General features: G+C 44.6%; 1 long non-coding RNA gene across 2 annotated transcripts; it reads left to right on the top strand.

Annotated features, from left to right (window-relative positions):
- The first annotated feature begins 452 nt into the window (after positions 1 to 452).
- On the top strand, positions 453 to 19,361 carry LOC142477674 (uncharacterized). 2 transcript variants are annotated; one of them, XR_012792594.1, is made up of 7 exons: positions 5,321 to 5,506; positions 6,948 to 7,059; positions 10,685 to 10,804; positions 11,791 to 11,888; positions 13,453 to 13,563; positions 16,876 to 16,985; positions 18,357 to 19,361. It is a non-coding gene; the product is annotated as an uncharacterized LOC142477674 (long non-coding RNA). The 2 variants fall into 2 exon arrangements; XR_012792595.1 differs by lacking the exons at positions 5,321 to 5,506; positions 6,948 to 7,059 and adding an exon at positions 453 to 551 and having other exon boundaries at positions 18,357 to 19,360.
- Positions 19,362 to 24,247: the final 4,886 nt, after the last annotated feature.

The following is a 24,247-nucleotide window of genomic DNA, read 5'->3' as shown; positions in this document are numbered from 1 at the left end:
ATTATACCCATACAAGTACCTTGTGGAAGTTGTTGCCCTCTATCTTCCTGTGGTCTCTCCCTGTTTCTCACCGTGCCTCCTCCCATTTCCTTGCACCTCTGCGTCTCCGCATATATCCCTATACTCAGAGCCGGCTCCGGTCAGTGACATGGGATGCCCAAATATGAGCATACCCATATATGGGCATCCATGCCACTGACCGGAGCCCGCTCTGTTGCGGATATGGAGAGAGACTGGGAGATTTACATCCCCTTATAATTCATATGGTGCATAGTACCGGCACGTATTGTTTTACCGGTACTGTGTACCTTCCTACTTTCACACTGGTACAGTATATGCTGCAGTGGGACTGAGAGGGATATATTGGTAACACATAGTCATTGTTGGGGGAACTCAATCCATTTTGAAAATAGTAATGCAATGTTTTTTACTTTTCTTTTTTTTCAGTAATGAAGAATGAAAAATTTCTGTTAAAATTGAATTGGAGGTGAACTGGATTCATCATCAACTCTGCACCAGTGTGAATTGATGTTCTTTAATGTTCTGATAAGGTACATGCAACATCTCTTCCTCAACCCCTGCACCACTCTCTGCCTCTTGCCTCTCTCTCTCCACCTCCCTGCTAAGCGTATTAACCCATCTAATGTAATCCACATTCCATGTCTCACTTTACTCTTCACTTCTCACGTGCCCTCTGGAATGTCTGCTCTCTGACTAACAAGGTCTATTTGTACATGACCTCTTCTGCTCTCATCATCCACCACCTCTCATTCCCCTCACCCCTGTCCTACTCGATACCTCAGCTTAATTGAACTCTCTCCTCTGACATCTACCCTTATCTCTAACCTCTCCTCACTTTCTGCTTAAACTAACTATCTTGTTAACTTTTACAATGCTATCATCTCCTCCCTCCTCCATCATATATATGCCCCTTCTAGGCTCTGACACACTCATCCCTCTAAGGCCATGATTATCATGGGCACATGCTTGGTCATCCACAGTGTGTGCGAGCGATGCAGAGCCGCCTCGGACCTCAGTGCAGGGATTGCTGCATACCCCCAGCATCTGTCACCCACAAACAATACACACACTAATACTCCCCACAATACACACTATAATACCTCCTCAATACTAATCTCCCCAATAATATTATAGCTCCAAACACAATATACACAACACCCTTACACAAGATACACAATCTAGTACTCTCCTCTGCACCTCTACACACCATATAATACTCCCACACACACAATATACACACTACCCTCCTACCCCCATAAAATACAACCAATAATACACACACACTTTGTGGATGTTGGGACCAGCTCCCGGCATGCACCAGTGAAAGAGAGAGGCCCGCAGAAGCTCGGAAGAACTCCCTCCATCCGTGCCTTCCTCCGTTTCACATCTTCTCCCTGTCTCTCTCTCTCCCTCCCTTTCCTTGCATCTCCCTGCGTCTTTACGTATACCCAGTCAGTGACGGCTCTGGTCACGTGATGCCTTAATATGGGCTTATCCATATATGTTCATCCACGTCACTAATGTGATGCCCGCACTGTTGCGGAGCTGGTACTTACGACGGGCACTTATTGTTTTATCAGTACTGCGTACCTGACTCTACCGGCCTACTTTCAACACTAGTACAATATGTGCTTCACTACGAGTGAGTGGGGAATATTGGCATCACACAGTCACTGTTGAATATGCCATTCAATCCATTTTGAAAATAGTAATGCAATGTGGTTTTGTTTTGTTTGCTTTTTGCAGTAATGAAGAATGGAAAAGTTATATTAAAATTAAATTGGAGGGGGACTAGATTCAGCATTTCATCATGAACTCTGCACTTGTGAGAATTTAACTTCTTGAATACCCTGACAGGTACACGCAACATTAAGACTATAATCTGCTGTGCAAGCTTTCGTGCTATACCTCCCCCTCAGGTTTTGATTTATACATTTGCTCCCTCAATTCATGTCCTCTAATATTTGAAAGCTCTCTCCTAGCATTTTCTCTTTACCACAGAACGTCATCCCAATGTAACCTCTCTCTTGTTCTTTCTGCTTGCTGTTTCCTCACTCCTCTGTTAAACTTTTCTAATTTCTCTAACTTCCACACTCCTGCTTTTATCCACATGTTCTCCTCTTTCCTTCCCCTACCTTTGCATGTGTCTACACACTGCACCATTTGTACAGACCTCTATTGCAGCTATTTCTGCACTGCTCAATGAAAAGCACTCTTTAATATCCTATTCTCTGTGCCCCCTCTCTCTGCGCCCCCTCTTTTGGCGCCTCCTCTCTCTGCGCCCCCTCTCTCTGCGCCTATCTGTCTCATTCTCTCTACGTCCCTCTCTCTCTACATAGAGCTATCTCTGTCTCTCTCTACACCTATCTCTGTGTGTCCTTCTATGTTTGCTGATGTGTGGGATATCTCTTATAATCTTGAACCTGCTCATATACACATCGGGCCTCCCTGCCTCTGCCTCCCTGCTAAGAGTGTTAACCTATCTAATGTAATCCACATTCCTTTCCTTACTTTTCTCTTCCCTTCTCCTATGCCATCTGGAATGTCCGTTCTCTGACTAACAAGGCTCTAGTTGTACATGACCTCTTCTGCTCTCATCATTCACAATCAGTCATTCCCCTCACCCCATCTTACCTGTCCCACTGATTTTCCACTGCTTAATTAAACTCTCCTCTGACATCTACTCTAACCTCTCTCTCTCTTTCCGCTTAAACTAACAATCTTATTAACTCTTACAATGCTATCCTCCTATCTATATGCCCCCTCTAGGCTCTGACACACTTGTCCCTCTAGCCCACACCCTTGGCTAAATTCCCAAACATGTTCATCACACTTCCACTCGCTGTTCTTAATGCCTATGAAGGAAATCACACAATTGATATTTGATTTTTCTACAGTAAAAATGTCTCCAGTCCTGTATAAAGCTGCTCTCTGGGGCCAAACCACACTACTTTTTTTTCCACATTCATCAACACACAAATTTAATTTACGCTGTCTTTTTTCCCCTGTATTTGACTCCCTCCACTAACCTTCTTCTCACACTTGCCATCCTTCCTTCACTTCTCCTCAAGCATTTGACTACTTCAGAGGCAAGGTGGATGCCACCCACAAGGAGATTCCTTCTGTCCCTTCCCCCTTCTCTCCTTCTACCTAATTCTCCTTCTGCGTTTGACTCCTTTTCTTCTCTTACAGAGCTGGAAGCTAATCATCTTCTCTTCTCCCTCTACCACATGCCCTCTAGATCGTATCCCCTCACACCTTACTGCATCTCTTAGTCCCCACTCTCACCCACATCTTCAATTCCTCCCTATTCTCTGGCTCTTTACCCTCTTACTTTAAGCCTGTAGTGGTCACCCTTTTCTCAGAAACAACCTACACCCTATGTGCCTTACTAACTACCGCCCTGTATCCCTCCTGCTGTTTGTCTCCTAATTGCTAGAATGTCAACATTCTTAAATCACATTCCCTCCTGGATCCTTTACAACCTGCCTTTCGTACAGCTCGTTCTACAGACTGTGCTTAAAGCAAATTCCCAAGGTCACTTTTCCCTACTAATCCTACTTGATCTATCTGCTGCGTTTGATGCTCTCAATCACTCTCCTCCTTCATATTCTAAACTCTCTCTTGGTATCCGTAACACAGTTCTATCCTGGTTTTCATCATAACTTTCCTGTCACACATTCTCCATCTCTGTTGCTAACATGTCTTCGTCTTCTATTGATCTGTCTGTGGGTATACATCAGGGCTCTGTTCTGAGATCTCTCTTTCTCTCTACATACTATCATTTGGTGACCTCATCAACTCTTTGTGACAATCCTATAAATAACAAATACAAATATCAGGTCATGGGAATAAGTGATTTGGACATAAAAGTAACATTTCGGAAGTGTGGACAACTAATACATCTTGTAGATTGCCTTTACAGTGTGATGTCATTGATTCAGTAGATTGTGTGCAGACCAGGACTGCAGTACAGTGTCACTCACATGGATGACTTGCGTGGTAGAAGCTCAAGAACAAGGATGTCAAACTCCAGTCCTCGAGGGCAGCAAACAGGCCAGGTTTTCAGGATATCCCTACTGAAAACCTGGCCTGTTTGGGACCCTCGAGGACTGGAGTTTGACATGCATGCTCTAGAAGGAGCACAGCTGTGGGTGGGAGGTGGATTTGCTTTGCATCAAATGGTTTGGAGCAAGGTTTATTGTATGTATTATCATAATAACAATGCAATGCTTAACTTTTATTTCAGGAGGGATGACTGCAGAACAGAAGTGAATATTGAAGCCATGTGTTCCTTTTCTTGCAAAAGAGAAAATTTGAAGGACAGTTGAAGAGAAGGAAAATTACTACACAGAGACAGATAAGCAATGTGTATATTTCTCATTTACCATTTAGTATTTGTCGTTTTATTGACTCCACACAATCCGGCTGCTACGGGTTTCACATTGAATATTTTCATCTCTACTCTACCCCTTCCTGTGATCTGAACCATGCAAGTTTTCGTTGATTCAATACATCATGAGTAGAGGGTGGCTACAGTATGAAGTAAAGACCCAAGGACCACATCTACTACCATTCATAACAAGAACATGTGCAGTAGCGCACAGCTGCAGTTCTATGTGATTGTTATGAAAGGTTGAGGTGGTTCAATTCTATGAATCTGGAGTGGGATGGATCCTGTTTGCATCATATGGTTTCATCTAGGCCAGTAGATTATATAACTCTCAGTACAGGTTACACATGGCATCAGTATTAGTGATTTAAAGAGGAGGAAAGCTTCAATGTGGAGAACAAAGCCAAGTAATGTTGAAGTTACTCCTTTTACCATTTACTTGGTCAGTCTGTACTGTCTACTCTCCACACAGCTGCTAAGGATCTTCCATTTTAAATACTTTCACCTCCTATTCTGCACTGCTTTGCTGCCCATTATTCAGAGATGCGTTCCAGTCATGTTTAGCACTCTGAATCTCTCTGCAGTCATTGGTTCAGCACATCATGGGTAGAGCATGGCTACAGATACAGCAAGCTATTATTATTTTACCGGCTGATCACCCATAATATTGCATTAAAACATAGAATATCACTTAATTTCCAAAAGATTCAGTGATGCTGATAATGCAGAATCTCACAACATTTCCCATCATAATGCCATAATGCACAAGTGGGAGAAATAATCCTTGCTATATCTGTACATTGTGTGACGTATTACCTCAATGACCAATGAGAGCAAGTACATCTTCTGTATAGAGCGGCTGTGTTATGATGCAGTTATTGATCATCATTGACATAATCACAAGAATCTTATGCAAAGGGAAATTGTCCGCAGCGAAGTGAGATTTCAGCCCCCAAACGTCTGTAATATTAATGCAATGTCTTACTTTTGTTGCAGTGAACACTGAAGAGACGGATCTACTACAACACTGTACAGGATGAGCATATGCTACAAGCAGCAAAATGATCTTGCAGTTGACAGTATGTTGTTCTGGTAATGTGCACAATTATTATTTATGGGCTACACACCACAGTGCTGGACATATTCTGTTAACTTCAACTCTACTCCTAACATGGAGATGTCTTCCTGGTGTTACTGATTCAGTACATCATATGCACAGTGTGGTTATGATATGATGGATTGATTTAATGAACCCACCAACCAATGATGACATCTGCATCATCTTCTGTAAAGTGCAGCTACAGCATGATATTATCAGCATTTGGTGCGGTATAATCAGAGGTATCTATGTGCTTTTGTGCCTGTTTTAAGTCCTCCAGCTTAACGCCCCTACACCTCCCACTACACAGGCATACTTACTTATGCATACACTGACATCTGGCATACCTACACACACCCCAGGGCCACTTCCTTCCCCTGATGTCAGGGAGAGGATGGGCATGCAGAGTGCAGTAAGTCTCCACGTTACTCTGGCCAACAGTCTTGGCCTACCTCCAGCATCTGTCACCCACAACATCTGTTCCCTCCTTGTAAAGTGCTGAACTATCTCACCTGGGTCAGTGCTATAGCTGATCACAGTGCCCGATCAGGATGTCACTGTGACAGGCAGCAGTGCAGATTGACCGGTCAATCAATGCAGTGCCGCAACATATGCACTAAATGAGATTTCCGTGCCCCCAGTCAGGTTACTCCCTGGGCAGTGACCCTGCTCACACCCTCCCCTAGTTCCACCTCTGATCACAATTATCTCTCTTGGAGAGTGTAGCAAATTGGAGTTGGGGGAATCTCACCTCTGCCATGCATGGTCACAATCTGGGCACAGGACCCAAATAGTGGGCAATGTGGCACTTCTTACAGTAGAGAATAAGTAACTTTATTCTTTACTTGTGTATTAAGGACCTTATTTGCATTAAATTCAGTCCACATGGGACCAAGACTTTCTGGCTTACTGAACAAAGTGGAATTGTTTCGTAGAGGGTGGAGAATTGTATTTTATCTGAAATTACCCCCTCTGCACAAAATACAAACAATTATACCCATACAAGTACCTTGTGGAAGTTGTTGCCCTCTATCTTCCTGTGGTCTCTCCCTGTTTCTCACCGTGCCTCCTCCCATTTCCTTGCACCTCTGCGTCTCCGCATATATCCCTATACTCAGAGCCGGCTCCGGTCAGTGACATGGGATGCCCAAATATGAGCATACCCATATATGGGCATCCATGCCACTGACCGGAGCCCGCTCTGTTGCGGATATGGAGAGAGACTGGGAGATTTACATCCCCTTATAATTCATATGGTGCATAGTACCGGCACGTATTGTTTTACCGGTACTGTGTACCTTCTTACTTTCACACTGGTACAGTATGTGCTGCAGTGGGACTGAGAGGGATATATTGGTAACACATAGTCATTGGTGGGGGAATTCAATCCATTTTGAAAATAGTAATGCATTGTTTTTTACTTTTTTTTTGCAGTAATGAAGAATGAAAAAGTTCTGTTAAAATTGAATTGGACGTGAACTGGATTCAGCATTTCATCATCAACTCTGCACCAGTGTGAATTGACGTTCTTTAATGTTCTGACAAGGTACATGCAACATCTCTTCCTCTACCCCTACACCACCCTCTGCCTCTTGCCTCTCTCTCCACCTCCCTGCTAAGCGTATTAACCCATCTAATGTAATCCACATTCCTTGTCTCACTTTACTCTTCCCTTCTCACGTGCCCTCTGGAATGTCTGCTCTACGACTAACATGGTCTATTTGTACATGACCTCTTCTGCTCTCATCATCCACCACTTCTCATTCCCCTCACCCCTGTCCTACTCGATACCTCAGCTTAATTGAACTCTCTCCTCTGACATCTACCCTTATCTCTAACCTCTCCTCACTTTCTGCTTAAACTAACTATCTTGTTAACTCTTACAATGCTATCATCTCCTCCTCCCTCCTCCTCCATCATCTATATGCCCCTTCTAGGCTCTGACACACTCATCCCTCTAAGGCCGTGATTATCATGGGCACACGCTTGGTCGTCCACAGTGCGTGCGAGCGATGCAGGGCCTCCCCGTCGCCTCGGACCTCAGTGCGGGGATTGCTGGAGCGACAGGCATGCGCTAACTTTGCCTTCTGTTGTGTGCTTACTATAGACGCAGCCTAAACCATGCATTGGTTTAATTCACAAGCACGCTCTCATCACACTTCATCACATCACACTGCTGCTCTTAACACCTATGGAGGAAATCTCACAGTCTGATTTTCTACACTAAACCTTTGTCCTGTTCTGTAAAACTCTGCTCCTTTTTTTAAGGTCAAACACTACTTTTTCCTCACTCATCAACACTCCAATTTCATTCACACTGTCTTCTATGTATTTGAGTCCCACCACTGACTTTCTCCTCCCACTTAACATCCATCCTTTATTTCTCCTCAAGCCTTTGCTCACTTGAGGCAAGGTGGATGCCATCCACAAGTAGATTCGTTCTCTCCCTTCCCCCTCTCTCTTTTTCTATCTAGATCTCATTGCACTCTTGACTCCTTTTCTCCTGTCACAAAGCTGGAACCTGATCTTCTCTTCTCCCTCTACCACATGCCCTCTCAATCCTATATTCTCACTCTCACCCACATCTTCAATTCCTCCATATCCTTTGGCTCTTTCAACTCTTCCTTTTAAGCATGCAGTGGTCACCCCTATTCTCAAAAATAACCTTGACCTTGTGTGAATTTCTAACTATCGCCCTGTATCCGTCCTACCATTTGCCTCCTAATTGCTAGAACGTCTTGTGATCTCCCGTTTGATCAACATTCTTAAATCACATGCTCCTCTGGGCCCTTCACAATCTGCCTTTCCCAATGTAACCAATTATGTACATAAAGAAAATTCCCAAGGTCCATTTTACTTACTAATCCTGCTTGATCTCTCTTCTGCTTTTGATACTGTCAATCACTCTTCTCATTCATATTCTAAACTCTTTCTTCGTATCCGCAGCAAACTTATATCCTGGTTTTCATCATACTTCTCCATCACACATTCTCCATCTCTGTTGCTAACGTGTCTTTGTCTCCTGTTGTTTTGTCTGTTGGTATACCTCAGGACTCTGTTCTGGGACCTCTCTCACTACATACTATCACTAGTTGACCTTATCAACTATTTTGGCCCTTGATATCATCTCTATGCAGATGATACACACACCTATCCACCCTACCGTCACTCCTGCCATTTAGTTCCTAGTTTCGGGTCGCCTCCTGGCTATATCCTCCATGGATGACACTCTTCTGCCTTAAACCTAATGTCTAAAACTGAGCTCCTCATATTTCCCCCTAAATCTGGCCTAATATCACCTTTCTCCATCGCAGTAAACAGTACTACCATCATCCTGTCATGAAAGCACATTGCCTAGGAGTAACATTTGACTCTTCCCTTTCCATCTTCATTCACGACACTGGCTAAAGTTTGTCGATTCTTTCTCTGTAATATTTCCAAGATTTGCCCTTTTCTCTGTCAATCTACTGCTAAAACGCCAATGCATGCCCTTATCGTATGGGTTAACATACTGCTAACAGGGCTCCCTGCTTCACAACTTTCTCATTTGCAATCTATCCAAAACTCTGCTGCTTGAATAATTTCCCTTTCTCCCACAACAGTATCTGCTCATCTCCTCCTCCTCCTTAAATCCCTCTCCTTGCTTCCCATCAAGTTTCAGATCACCTACAAAGTTCTCCTCCTTACCTTTTTGTTAAGGTTCTCTATTAGTGGTGTACCGAGTACCCGGCGTTACCCGACACATTTCCAGCTACCCGGACATTACTCGAAACCGGCCACTGAGAAGTGGACTTGGCCGGGTAATACCCGGCGTCGGGTAATGTCAGGGCAGCTGGAAATAATCTTTTATACTTACCTTTCCTAAGACATCTAGGATCAGCAGCAGCAGTCCTCTGATGTTGGCAGCATCAGAGGTGTCTTCACCTGGCGGGGGAGCTGCAGGAATCACTTCCACAGCACCGAAGCAGGTAAGCTGTGTCTGTGAGCCTGCAGCTCCCCCGCCGGCTGAAGACACCACAGATGCTGCCACCGTCACAGGACTGCTGCTGATCCTAGATGTCACCGCCACCCGGAAGGTAAGTGCCAAACCGTGTACCCGACCGGGTAGAACCTTTCATTTTGGCCGGGTACCCGTTACCCATTTTTTTATAGTTGAGGACCCAGTCCAACACTATTCTCTATTCATCTGCTCCTTCCTACATATCATCTTTGGTCTCGTTATGCCCTTCCTCGTCTCCTAAGCTCTACTAATAACTGTCTCCATTATACTTCTTACACCTCTACTGCGCACTCGCTCTCTTGCCTGAAACCCTTTCCCATCAATTTACCTGTGAAACTCACACACACTCAGTATATGCCAACATACCCTCTTCCACCCACATTTAAGATCAACCTTAAAATTCACAACTTAAATGAAGCATTTCAATAGCTTTTACTCGTTGCTACTGTCACTCATTCAGTCACTAACTATTGTTCCCAAGAAGTGCTTTATACTACAAGTACCCACCATTAAGGACAAGCATTGTCATCTACTGCACTTGTTCCCCCACCTGTTGTCTCTCTGTAAGTCTCCTTACATTTCTCTTAGATTGTAAACTACCCAGGACAGGGATTTACTTTCCTATTGTCTGTTTTTGTTTGTTGAACTTATTGTATAATAATTTCCTGTACTTTTTGGTCTCTCTTGTAAAGCGCTGAGTACACAATGGGTGGTATATAAATAGAGATATATGCAGAGTCTAGAGACAAGGCACACGTGTATAGGTAGCTACAGTTTATCCGGGACCGTATGCATCCTTGAAGTGCCTGTCCCAGTTATTTTCTATTGATTGCAATGTAGGAGTGTCTGTCCTGTCTTATTTTTTTTATTATTATTATCATTATTATTATTATATATACAAAGATATATACAAAGATTGTTTCCTGTCGTTAGCATGACATTGTGTGACACAGTGTGATGTCATTGATTCAGTAGATTGTGTGCAGACCGGGACTGCAGTACAGTTTCACTGACATGAATAACTTGTGTGGTAGAAGCTCTAGAAGGAGCACAGCTGTGGGAGGGAGGTGGATTTGCTTTGTATCACATGGTTTGGAGCAAGGTTCATTGTATGTATCGTCAATAATAATTATAATAATAATAATGCAATGCTTAACTTTTTTATTTCAAGAGGAAAGACTGCAGAACAGAAGTGAATATTGAAGCCATGTGTTCATTTTCTTGCAAAATAGAAAATTGAAGGACAGTTGAAGAGGAGGAAAATGACTACACAGAGACAGATAAGCAATGTGTATATTTCTCATTTAGTATTTGTCGTTTTATTGACTCCAAAAAATCCGGCTGCTAAGGGTTTCGCATTGGACATATTCACCTCTACTCCACCCCTTCCTGTGATCTGTACCATGCAGATTTTTGTTGATTCAATACATCATGAATAGAGTGTGGCTACAGTATGAAGTACTGACCCAAGGACCACATCTACTACCATTCATAACAAGAACATGTGCAGTAGCGCACTGCTGCAGTTCTATGTTATTGCTATGAAAGGTTGAGGTGGTGCAATCATATGAATCTTGAGTGGGAGGGATCCTGTTTGCATCATTTAATTTGATCTAGGCCAGTAGAGTATATAACTCTCAGTACAGGTTACATATGGCATCAGTATTAGTGATTTAAAGAACAGAAAAACAGGAGTGGAGAACAAAACCAAGTAATGTTGAAGTTACTACTTTTTACTATTTACTTGGTCAGTCTGTACTGTCTACTCCCCACACAGCTGCTAAGGGTTTCCATTTGAGATACATTCACCTTCTACTCTGCACTACTGTGCTACCCTCTATTCAGAGATGAGTTCAAGTCATGTTTACCACTCTAAATCGCTCTGCAGTGATTGATTCAGCACATCATGGGTAGAGCATGGCTATAGATACAGCAAGCTTTATTTTACCCTAATATTGCATTAAAAAATAGAATATCACTCAGTTTCCTACAGATTTACTGATGCTGATAATGCAGAATCTCACCCTCCCATCATAATACACCAGAGGAAGAAATAATCCTTGCTATATATGTACATTGTGTGACATATTGCCTCCATGACCATTGATGGCAAATACATATTCTGTATAGAGCAGCTGTGTTATGATGTAGTTGTTATTGATCATCATTGAGATATAATCACAAGAATCTTATGCAAAGGGAAACTGTCATTAGCATAGTGGGATTTCAGCCCCCAAACTTCTGTAATATTAATGCAATGTCTTACTTTTATTGCAGTGAACACCGAAGAGACGGATCTACTACAACACTGCACAGGACAAGAGTATACACTACAAGCAGCAAAATGATCATGCAGTTGACAATATGTTGTTCTGGTAATGTGCACAATTATTATGTATGGGCTCCACACCACAGTGCTGGACATATTTTGTTAACTTCAACACTACCCCTACCATGGAGATGTCTTCCTGTGATTGGTGTTACTGATTCAGTACATCATATGCACAGTGTGGCTATTATATGATGGATTGATTTAATGAACCCACCAAACACTGATGACATCTGTATCATCTTCTGTAAAGTGCATCTACAGCAGGATATTATCAGCATTTGGGGTGATATAATCAGAGGCATCTATGTGCTTTTGTGCTGGGTAAAGTCCTCCAGCTGAACCGCCCCCCGCCCCCCACCCCCCTACACCTCCTGCCACACAGGCAAACTTACTTACACACACAGCACACTTACTTATGCACACTGACACTTGGCATACCTACACACACACACCCCACAGCCACTGGCATGCATGCAGAGTCCTGGGCATGCAGGATGGGCATGCAGAGTACAGAATATCTCCACCTTGCTCTGGCCCGTACTCTTGGCCTACCCCCAGCATCTGTCACCCACAACCTCTGTTCCCTCCCTGTAAATTGCTGCACTAACACACCTTGGTCAGCGCTGCAACCGATCACAGCACCGGATCATGTCACTGTGATAGGAAGCAGTGCTAATTGACCGGTCAATCAATGCCACGTGGCAACATACGCACCAAAAGAGATTTCCATGCCCCCTGACAGGCTACTCCCTGGGCAGTGACCCTGCTCATCTTCCACCTCTGATCACAATATTCTCTCTTGGAGAGTGTAGCAAATTGGAGTTGGGGGAATTTCACCTCTGCAGTGCATGTAGAGTCCTGTATGCAGAGTACAGAAAGTCTCCACCTTAGTCTGGCCCGTACTCTTGGCCTACCCACAGCATCTGTCACCCACAAATAATACATACACTAATACTCCCCACAATACACACTTTAATACCTCCTCAATAATAATCTCCCCAATAATATTATAGTCTTAAACACAATATACACAATACCCCCTAACACAAGATACCCAATCTAACACTCTCCTCTGCACCTCAACATAATATACACACTATAATACCCTACACACAATATAATACTCCCACACACACACACAATATACACACTATCCTCCTACCACCATAAAACACAACCAATAATACACACACACTTTGTGGATGTTGGGACCAGCTCCTTGCATGCACCAGTGAAAGAGAGAGGCCTGCCATCCGTGCCTCCCTCCGTTTCCCATCTTCTCCCTGTCTCCCTCCCTTTCTTTGCATCTCCCTGCATCTTTGCGTATACCCAGTCAGTGACGGCTCCGGTCACGTGATGCCTTAATATGGGCTTATCCATATATCTGTTGCAGAGATGGAGAGAGACCTGGAGATTTTACATTTCCTTATAATTCATATTGGTACTTAGTACGGGCACTTATTGTTTTATCAGTACTGGGTACCTGACCGTACTGGCCTACGAGTGAGAAGGCAATATTGGCATCACACAGTTACTGTTGAATATGTCATTCAATCCATTTTGAAAATAGTAATGCAATGTGGTTTTGTTTTGTTTGCTTTTTGCAGTAATGAAGAATGAAAAAGTTATATTAAAATTAAATTGGAGGGGAACTGGATTCAGCATTTCTTCATGAACTCTGCACTTGTGAGCATTGACCTTCTTGAGTGCCCTGACAGGTACACGCAACTTTAAGACTATAATCTTCATCAACTGCTGTGCAAGCTTTCGTGCTATACCTCCCCCTCCGGTATTGATTTATACATTTGCTCTCTCAATTCATGTCCTCTAATATCTGGAGGCTCTCTCCTAGCATTTCTCTCTACCACAGCACGTCATCCCAATGTAACCTCTCTCTTGTTCTTTCTGTTTACTGTTTCCTCACTCCTCTGTAAAACTTTTCTAATTTCTCTAACTTCCACACTCCTGCTTTTATCCACATGTTCTATACACTTTCCTTCCCCTACCTTTGCATGTGTCTACACAAAGCACCATTTGTACAGACCTCTATTGCAGCTATTTCTGCACTGCTCAATGAAATGCACTCCTGCACATCCTATTCTCTTCCACCTTCCCTCATTCTCTACGCCCCCCTCTCAAAGCCCCCTCTCTCTATGTCTCCTCTCTCTACGCCTATCTGTCTCATTCTCTTGACGCCCTTCTCTCTCTACATATCCCTATCTCTGTCTCTCTCTACACCTATCTCTGTGTCTCCTTCTATGCTCGCTGATGTTGGGGGATATCTCTTATAATCTTGGACCGGCTCATATACACATCAGGCCTCCCTACTAAGAGTGTTAACCTATCTAATGTAATCCACATTCCTTTCCTTACTTTTCTCTTCCCTTCTCCTGTGCCCTCTGGAATGTCCACTCTTACTAACAAGGCTCTAGTTGTACATAACCTCTTCTGCTCTCATCAGTCACAATCAGTCATTCCCCTCACCGCATCTTACCTGTCCCACTGATTTGCCTCTGCTTAATTAAACTCTCCTCTGACATCTACTCTAACCTCTCTTCTCTCTTCTCTCTCTTTCTTTCTGCTTAAACTAACAATCTTATTAACTCTTACAATGCTATCCTCCTATCTATATGCCCCCTATAGGCTCTGACACACTCATCCCTCTAACCCACACCTTTGGCTAAATTCCCAAACACACTCATCACACTTCCACTCGCTGTTCTTAATACCTACGGAGGAAATCTCACACTTTGTTTGATTTTTCTACAGTAAAAATGTCTCCTGTCCTGTATAAAGCTGCTCTCTAGGGCTAAATACACTACTTTTTTCCACACTCATCAACACTCAAATTTAATTTACGCTGTTTTTTTTCTCTGTATTTGACTCCCTCCACTGACCTTCTCCTCCCACTTGCCATCCTTCCTTCACTTCTCCTCAAGCATTTGACTACTTCAGAGGCAAGGTGGATGCCACCCAAAAGGAGATTCCTTCTGTCCCTTCCCCCTTCTCTCCTTCTACCCAAATCTCCTTCTGCACTTGACTCCTTTTCTTCTCTTACAGAGCTGGAAGCTAATCATCTTCTATTCTCCCTCTACCACATGCCCTCTAGATCGTATCCCCTCACACCTTACTGCATCTCTTAGTCCCCACTCTCACCCACATCTTCAATTTCTCCCTATTCTCTGGATTTTTGCCCTCTTACTTTAAGCCTGTAGCGGTCACCCTTTTGTCAGAAACAAACTACACCCTATGTGCCTTACTAACTACCGCTCTGTATCCCTCATGCTGTTTGCCTTCTAATTGCTAGTGTCAACATTCTTAAATCACATGCCCTCCTGGATCCTTTACAACCTGCCTTTCGTACAGCACGTTCTACAGACTGTGCTTAAAGCTAATTCCCAAGGTTTTTCCCTACTAATCCTACTTGATCTATCGGCTGCGTTTGATGCTCTCAATCACTCTCCTCCTTCATATTCTAAACTCTCTCTTGGTATCAGTAACAAAGTTCTATCCTGGTTTTCATCATAACTTTCCTGTTACACATTCTCCATCTCTGTTGCTAACATGTCTTCGTCTTCTATTGATCTGTCTGTGGGTATACATCAGGGCTCTGTTCTGAGATCTCTCTTTCTCTCTACATACTATCATTTGGTGACTTCATCAATGCTTTTGGCCTTAGATATAATCTCTATGCGGATGATACACACACAAATCTATCCACCCCTGTTCTCACTCCTGCAATCCAGTCCCTACTCTTGGGTTGTCTCCTGGCTATATGCTCATGGATGGCACTCCACTGCCTTAAACTTAATGTCTAACACTGGGCTCATATTATCCCCTTTCTCCATCACAGTAAACAGTACTACCATCTATCTTGTCATCAAACATGTTGCATAGGAGTAACATTTGGCTCTTCAATTCCATCTCCATTCACATGCACGGCTATGGGTAAAATGTGTTGCCTCTTTCTCTGTAATATTGCCAAGATCTTCCCTTTCCCCTCTCAACCTACTGCTAAAACTCCAATGTATACTGTTATCCTATAGGTTATTTTAACATACTACTAACAGGCCTCCATGCTTCACAACTTTCTCCTATGCAAAACTCTGCTGCTTGAATTATCTCACTTTCTCCCACAACAGTCTCTGCTCATCTCCTTAAATCCCTGTCCTGGCATCCCATCAAGTTTTTGTATCACCTACAAAGTTCTCCTCCTTACCTTTTTGTTAAGGCTCTCCATTAATCTGCTCCTTCTTGCATATCATCTTTGATCTCTCGTTATGCCCTTGCTTGTCTCTTGCACTATAACCATAACTGTCTCCTGTAAACTTCTTTCACCTCTACTGTTCTCTCACTTGCCTGAAACCATTTTCCATCACTGCACCGTACATGTGAAACTTCCTCACACTCAGTATATGCCAACATAACCTCTTCCACCCACATGTAAGACCAATCTTAAAATTCACGACTTAAATCAAGCATTTAAAAAACTTTGACTCGTGGCTACTGTCCCACACCCACAGTCACTGCTAACAACTATTGTTCCCAAGATGTGCTTTCTACTAATTGTACCCACCATTAAGGACAAGCATTGTCATCTACTGCACTTCTTCCCCCAACTGCTGCCTCTCTTTAAGTCTTCTAACATTTCTATTAGATTGTAAAGTTCCCAGGGCAAGGATTTACTTTCCTATAATCTGTTTTTATTTGTCGCACTTATTTTTTAATTATTTTTCCCCTCTCCCCTAATGATATACATATAGGTTTTCCTGTCATTTGCATGACAGAGTTATTATGGTTAACTATTGCATCATGTAGACTGCCTTTTCAGTGTGATGTAATTGATTCAGTACTTTGTGTGCAGACTGTGACTGCAGTACAGTGTCACGAACAGTAATGACTTGTGTGGTAGAAGCTCTAGAAGGAACACAGCTATGGGAGGGAGGTGGATTTACTTTGGATCGCATGGTTTGGCGCAAGGTTCATTGTATGTATGATCATAACCATGCAATGCTTAACTTTTATTTCAGGAGGGAAGAACAGTGAATATTGAAGCCATGTGTTTCTTTTCTGTCAGAAGAGAAATTTTGAAAGACATTTGAAGAGGAGGAAAATGACTACACAGAGACAGATAAGCAATGTGTATATTTCTCATTTAGTATTTGTCGTTTTGTTGACTCCACACAATCCAGCTGCTAAGGGTTTCGCATTGGACATATTCCCCTCTACTCCACCCTTCCTGTGATCTGTACCATGCAGGTTTTTGTTGATTCAATACATCATGAGTAGAGTGTGGCTGCTGTATGAAGTATTGACCCAAGGACCACATCTACTACCATTCATAACAAGAACATGTGCAGTAGCGCACTGCTGTAGTTCTATGTGTTTTATTAAAGGTTGAAGTGGTGCAATCATATGAATCTGGAGTGGGATGAATCCTGTTTGCATCATATGGTTTCATCTAGGCCAGTAGAGTATATCTCTCAGTACAGGTTACACATGGCATCAGTAGTAGTGATTTAAAGAACAGAAAAAACAAGAGAAACTTCAATGTTGATAACAAAGCCAAGTAATGTTGAAGATACTCCTTTAACTATTTATTTGATCAGTCTGTACTGTCTACTCCCCACACAGCTACTAAGTCTTCCATTTGAGATACATTCACCTCCTACTCTGCACTGCTGTTCTGTCCTCTATTCAGAGATGAGTTCCAGTCATGTTTACCACTCTGAATCACTCTGCAGTCATTGATTCAGCACATCATGGGTAGAGCATGGCTACAGATACAGTAAGCTTTATTTTACCGGCTGATCATCCATAATATTGCATTAAAACATAGAATATTACTCAGTTTCCAAAAGATTCAGTGATGCTAATAATGCAGAATCTTACAACACATCCCATCATAATGCACCAGAGGAAGAAATAATCCTTGCTACACTACCGACCCGTTTTATTGAAGCACGGCTAGCACCGCAAGCCGGGGGATGCCCCGGCGTGCTAGCCGCACTCCCTCAGCGTGCCGCGCATCACCGATGCACGGTCACGCGTCATCGGGTGCCTGCGCCCCCTGCACGCGCGTCCAGGGCTCCCCGAGGGAGCACTGGTGTCCCGCGATGTGGGGGACAGCGGCAGGGGGTTCCGGGGGACCCGACGGACCCGGCAGCGGAAGGGAGAAAGCCCCGATCGGAGGGCGCTCCTCCGCTGCTTCGGCGTGCGCCCGGCACCCTCCGGCGCGCGCCAGGTTACTGCTGCGGCCAAGAACGGGCAAATGCTCGAATAAACTCGGCCGCAGCAGTATATCTGTACATTGTGTGACGTTTGGCCTCCATGACCATTGATAGCAAATACATATTTTGTATTGAGCGGCTGTGTTATGATGTAGTTGTTATTGATCATCATTGAGATATAATCACAAGAATCTTATGCAAAGGGAAAATGTCTGCAGCATAGTGGGATTTCAGCTCCCAAACTTCTGTAATATTAATGCAATGTCTTACTTTTATTGCAGTGAACACTGAAGAGACGGATCTACGACAACACTGCACAGGACAAGAGCAAACACTACAAGCAGCAAAATGATCTTGCAGTTGCAAGTATGTTCTGTAATGTGCACAATTATTATTTATGGGCTACACACCACAGTGCTGGACATATTCTGTTAACTTCTACCCCTACCATGGAGATGTCTTCCTGTGATTGATTCAGTACATCATATGCACAGTGTGGCTATGATATGATGGATGGATTTAATGAACCCACCACCCACTGACATCTGCATCATCTTCTGTAAAGTGCAGCAGGATATTATCAGCATTTGGGGTGGTATAATCTGGGGCATCTATGTGCTTTTGTGCCTGGATAAGTTCCTCCAGCTGAACCACCCCCCTATACCTGCCACACAGGCATACTTACAGAGCACACTTACTTATGCACACTGACACTTGGAATACACACACACACACACACACAGACACTGTCATGCATGCAGTGTCCTGTATGCAGAGTACAGAAAGTCTCCACCTTACTCTGGCCCGTACTCATGGCCTATCCCCAGCATCTGTCATCCACAACCTCTGTTCCCTCCCTGTAAAGTGCTGCACTAACACACCTGGGTCAGCGCTGCAGCTGATCACAGTGCCGGATCATGATGTCAATGGGATAGGCAGCAGAGCTGATTGACAAGTCAATCAATGCAGCTCCGCAATATATGCACCAAAAGAGATTTCTGTACCCCCTGTCAGGCTACTCCCTGGGCAGCGACCCTTCTCACCCCTCTCATTCCACCTCTGATCACAATAATCTCTCTTGGAGTGTGTAGCAAATTGGAGTTGGGGGAATCTCACCTCTGTAGTGCATGGTCACAATCTGGGCACTGTACCCAAATATTGGGCAATGTGGCACGTCTTACAGTAGAGAATAGAATAAGTAACTATATTCTTTACTTGTGTATTAAGGAACTTATTTGCAATAAAAATTCAGTCCACCTGGGACCAAGACTTTCTGGTTTTCTGAACAAAGTGGAATTGTTTTCCTATAATTTTATATTCTCTGAAATGTAACATCACAATAAAGTACTCCTATTTTTTTCCTTTGTGCTTTTTTATGGACTATTCCTTTATGTATTTCACTTAATGGGACTAATTACCTTACGATTAGATTTCACTTGTATTTTCTTGGGTTACTCTTTGGAATTTCTCTCTGTGTTCATTTATACTATCTTATTTAGAGCAGTCTTTGCCATTGGACCCCATTTCTTGCCAGAGAGATCTGTAACACAGAGTATTGAAGAGAGTACAGAACAGTGGTGAAGTAGATTTTTATGCTTCTAGGCAGCCTCCCTTCTCACCATGTATTCTGCCCCCGACGGTCTCTTGCACTGCTCCCTCCTACACCCACTCTCCTCACTCTTCCCTCCCCTCCCCGCTATCACTCAATGACCCCCTCTCATTCAATCCTGCTCCCTTACTCCCCCCTCACTCATTCTTCCTTCTGCACACACAATCCTCCCGAATATCACTCCCAAACAACACACACACTAATTCTCCCCACAATACACACTATAATACCTCCTTGTGACGATAGCTTCCACAGGCTTATTAATATTACACAAAAATAATTGGGTTTGAACTGAACGAGGCTTAAGATATAATAAATTGTATTTATTCCTTAGAATATAGGTGAACACAACAGATAATACAGTAACGAACAAGAAGTACACTTACTTAAGGGTTGGGGAATGAGAAGTATGATGTAGCATTTCTTTCAGCAGTGAGGAAATCATTCAGGTGATATCAGGTAACCATATCAGCAAACGAAGACAAAGGATATATGGGTGGACAGCAGTTTATAAACCATTCTCCTTCTATTCTTAACCTTAAGCACAGGGGATTGGTTTACAATTACCTCCAGCCACTCACTAACGTGGGAAAGCATTCTGACCCATGCCCCCCTGCTAGTTGGCACATGCGCAGTAGAACTCTGGGGGTCTCATTTCTGAAGCCCCACATTTACGTCAGGAATGCCAGACAGTCTACCATTTGGAGTTCTGGCAGGAAAACCTTTGTTGAAAGGTGTTAACTGGAACACTTAAGACCTGCCCTGGTTTGGGCTTCGGATAAACAGTGAGGGTGATAAAACTCTTTGAACAGCACTTAAATCCTAGACATAGCGGCGTCCCCAGGGCCATCTGCTACCTTATGGCCCAAAAGAATCTCTTCTGGGTCTTTGTCCATACCTTAAGATACACTATTAAGCATAAAACATAAACGTATTAAAATATCCGGTTCCGTTAGGTTTAGCAGGTCCAAACTTCCCAGTTCGCATTGCCAGAACTGGGACACCATATGGTCCAAAAAGCGACTTGCTACGACCTAAGAAACCGGAGTTACACCAATGCACATTAAATCATTTTAATACAAAAATCTCCATTGAAAAAGAAATCTCAGCTTTTCACTAAATCCCCATTGAAAACAACGGGCAGCTCCGCCATAGACTTTCAATGGTAAATCGCCGCCATTGAAGTCAATGGGGGTTTTCTGCCATTGAAGTTTATGGGAAAAGTCCCGAACTTCAGGGGGGTCCATACTCCGTCGGGTTGGTCCAAGCGGGTCAAGGATGGTTCTGCAGCGATGCCGGAGCAGTGGCTACAGATACCCCAAACCCTGATCCGCTGAACCCTCCGGAACCGGAGATATGGATTCCTAAAATTCAGCATTTCTCACTTAGTCATTTTTCTGAGCCGTTTCTGCCGCCGCCGGCAAAGCCTATGGCGCGACCCGCTCTATCTGGTTCGACCCTTATCGGGGGTCCAGGATTCGGGGACCCGGTGGTGGTCGAGTGGGGGGACGCTTAGGAACTAGGGGCAAAAAGAATTTTATCCCTAGGTGCCCTAAAACAGTTTATTTCCCCGCTAATTGACGTTGAACTTGACCCAGTGATTTTAGCTCTTTTGAAGGACATTGTATCCGCTTTGCGGTTTGCGGTCTGGACGGCAGCCAACTAGGTTACCTCGAGGCATCTCCATTGAAGTCAATGAGCCCATTGACTTTCAATGGGAAACCGCCGCTCTCCCTCTCGGACGCCACCTGCTGGTCACTACAGGAAACAGGACGAAAACAGCACAAATTCCTATTGAAATGCATTGAGCCCTAATGGCGGCCAATGGGGACCTGCAAAATGGTGCCCGAAAAGGCGGGAAACTTACACAAAGAGCTATAATCATTAAAGAATTATTAACCCTTGTGCTCCCGGATGGATTCTAGTGTGTGTGTGATGCAAACACTGAGTAACCAGACATTACAATGGAACAGGGGAAAATACATTTACATGTCATAACAAGGGTTACATCACATTTCTGGACCTCAGCCCAGTTAACCCCTTGTCTCCCTGGTGCGGTCAGGGGTGGCCAAATGGGGTGCAACCCCTTTAATACCGGGCCACCCCCTCTCTCCCTCTACACCTCCCCTTCTTAATGCGTGTCCTGTGGCCCACTGGCCCTGACGGGGAGTGGGGCACTGCTGGCACCATTAATGAATTCAGTCTCAGAGGGATAGTCCTGGCGTGAAAGTCCATCAGCATTGCTGTTTTCACTACCCTTTTTGTGCTGAATGGTGAATTCAAATTCTTGCAAAGCCAAGCTCCATCTCAGCAGTTTGGCATTTTCCCCTGATACCCTCTGTAGCCAGCTCAGGGGATTGTGGTCGGTAATGACCGTGAAAGCCCTCCCATAGACATAGGGCTGGAGCTTTTTGAGTGCCCACACAATGGCCAAGCACTCCTTTTCAATGGTGGCATATGCCACCTCCCTGGGGAGCAGTTTGCGACTGAGATACACCACAGGGTGCTCTTTGCCGTCGTCCCCCACCTGGCTCAACACAGCCCCCACACCAAAGTCTGAGGCATCAGTCTGAATAAGAAAATGCTTGGTATAATCTGGGGCAGCCAGGATGGGGGCCTCAGCAAGCGCAGCTTTCAGTGCCTGGAAAGCAGTTTCACAGCAGGAGACCAGGTAATAAGCACAGGCAGTTGCTTCTTAGTCAGATCAGTCAGGGGTTTGGCCACGGCGCTGTACTGTGGGACAAATTTCCTGTAGTACCCTGCGGTGCCCAAAAAGGCCATGACCTGTTTCTTGGTTTTTGGAACAGGCCACTGAACTATGGCTTCTACCTTGGCTGGCTCTGGCTTGAAATGCCCTCCACCCACCCTGTGCCCTAAGTACAGGACTTCTGCCATACCTACCATACACTTAGTGGGTTTTAAGGTAAGCCCAGCCTCCCTGATTCTATCCAGCACCGCAGCTACATGTCCTATGTGGGATTCCCAGGAATTACTAAAGACAGCAATGTCATCTAAGTAAGCCCTGGCATAGCTCTGCATCCCTTCCGGTAACCTATTGACCAGGCGTTGGAAGGTAGCCGGGGCATTCTTCATCCCAAATGGCATCACCAAAAACTCATAGAGGCCACTTGGAGTGAAGAATGCTGACTTCTCCCTAGCCTCCAGGGTCAGGGGAATCTGCCAGTAGCCTTTGCTCAGATCCATGGTGGTCAGATACTTTGCCCCCGCGAGTTCATCTAGTAACTCATCCATGCGGGGCATGGGGTAAGCATCTGACACCGTCCCAGCGTTGAGCAACCGGTAGTACACACAAAACCGGGTGGTTTTGTCCTTCTTAGGCACTAGGACTACTGGACTTGCCCAAGGGCTCTGGGACGGAGTAATTACCCCTAGGGTCAGCATCTCCTCAATCTCTCTCTCCATACTTGTCTTGACCTCTGCTGACACTCTATAAGCGTGCTTATGCAGAGGCTGCAGGTCCCCTGTGTGTACTGGGTGTTTGGTGAGATGTGTGGTCCCTGGCATGTCAGTGAAGAGGGCGCTATACTGAGCTAGCATGTCCCTGGCTTCTCCCTTCTGCCTAGCACTCAACTGTGCCCCGATCTCTACCTGCTCAACAGTGTTTCCTTGCTTTGCCTCCCCTAGGAGATCAGGCAGAGCATTGCTCGCCGGATCCTCCAGCAGTGGGCTACAAATGGCCATTACTGCTCCCATACTCGGTGCTCTGTATTCCTTTAACATATTAATGTGATATGTCTTGTGCCTCTCAGGCGCTACCTGTACAACATAGTTGCACTCATTCACCTTTCGGATAACCGGGTACGGTCCCGACCAGGCAGCCATCAGCTTGTTCTCCCGAGTGGGTTTGAGAACAAGCACCTGCTGTCCTGGGATGAATTCTCTGCTACGGCCTGCTGGTCATACCATTGCTTCTGCTTGGTCTGAGCAGCCCTGAGGTGGTCCTGGGCCACCCCCATAAGCATCTCTAACCGGTCTCTGAGATCTACTACATACTGGATCACTGAAGCATCAGTAGCAGTAGTCTTCCCCTCCCATCCCTCACGGAAGAGGTCCAGAGGTCCACGTACCCTGCGGCCATATAGTAGCTCGAAGGGGGAGAAGCCTGTAGATTCTTGCGGTACCTCTCGGTATGCAAACAGCAAGTGCTGCAGGTGAATCTCCCAGTCTTTCCCCTCCGCCTCTATAAAGGTCCGAAGCATCTGCTTCAGGGTACCATTAAACCTCTCACATAATCCGTTTGTTTGGGGATGGTAAGGGGTAGTGCGCTGGTGCTGTACACCGCAGGCATCCCAGAGACAATGTAACAGTTCACTCATGAACTGCGACCCCTGATCAGTTAGGATCTCACTAGGGAAACCTACCCTAGCAAAAATGTTCAGCAAAGCTGCTGCCACTGTCTTGGCACTTATGGTGCCCAGCGCTACCGCCTCAGGGTACCGGGTGGCAAAATCCACCACCGTGAGGATGTAGCACTTCCCTGACCTGCTAGGAATCATGAGGGGTCCTATCAGGTCCATCGCTACCTTCTGGAAGGGTTCCCCT

Source organism: Ascaphus truei, unplaced genomic scaffold, assembly GCF_040206685.1.
Source record: "Ascaphus truei isolate aAscTru1 unplaced genomic scaffold, aAscTru1.hap1 HAP1_SCAFFOLD_2241, whole genome shotgun sequence".
Classification (NCBI taxonomy): domain Eukaryota; kingdom Metazoa; phylum Chordata; class Amphibia; order Anura; family Ascaphidae; genus Ascaphus; species Ascaphus truei.
Note: the sequence above shows the minus strand (reverse complement) of the source record. Positions and strands in the feature narration are given on the sequence as shown.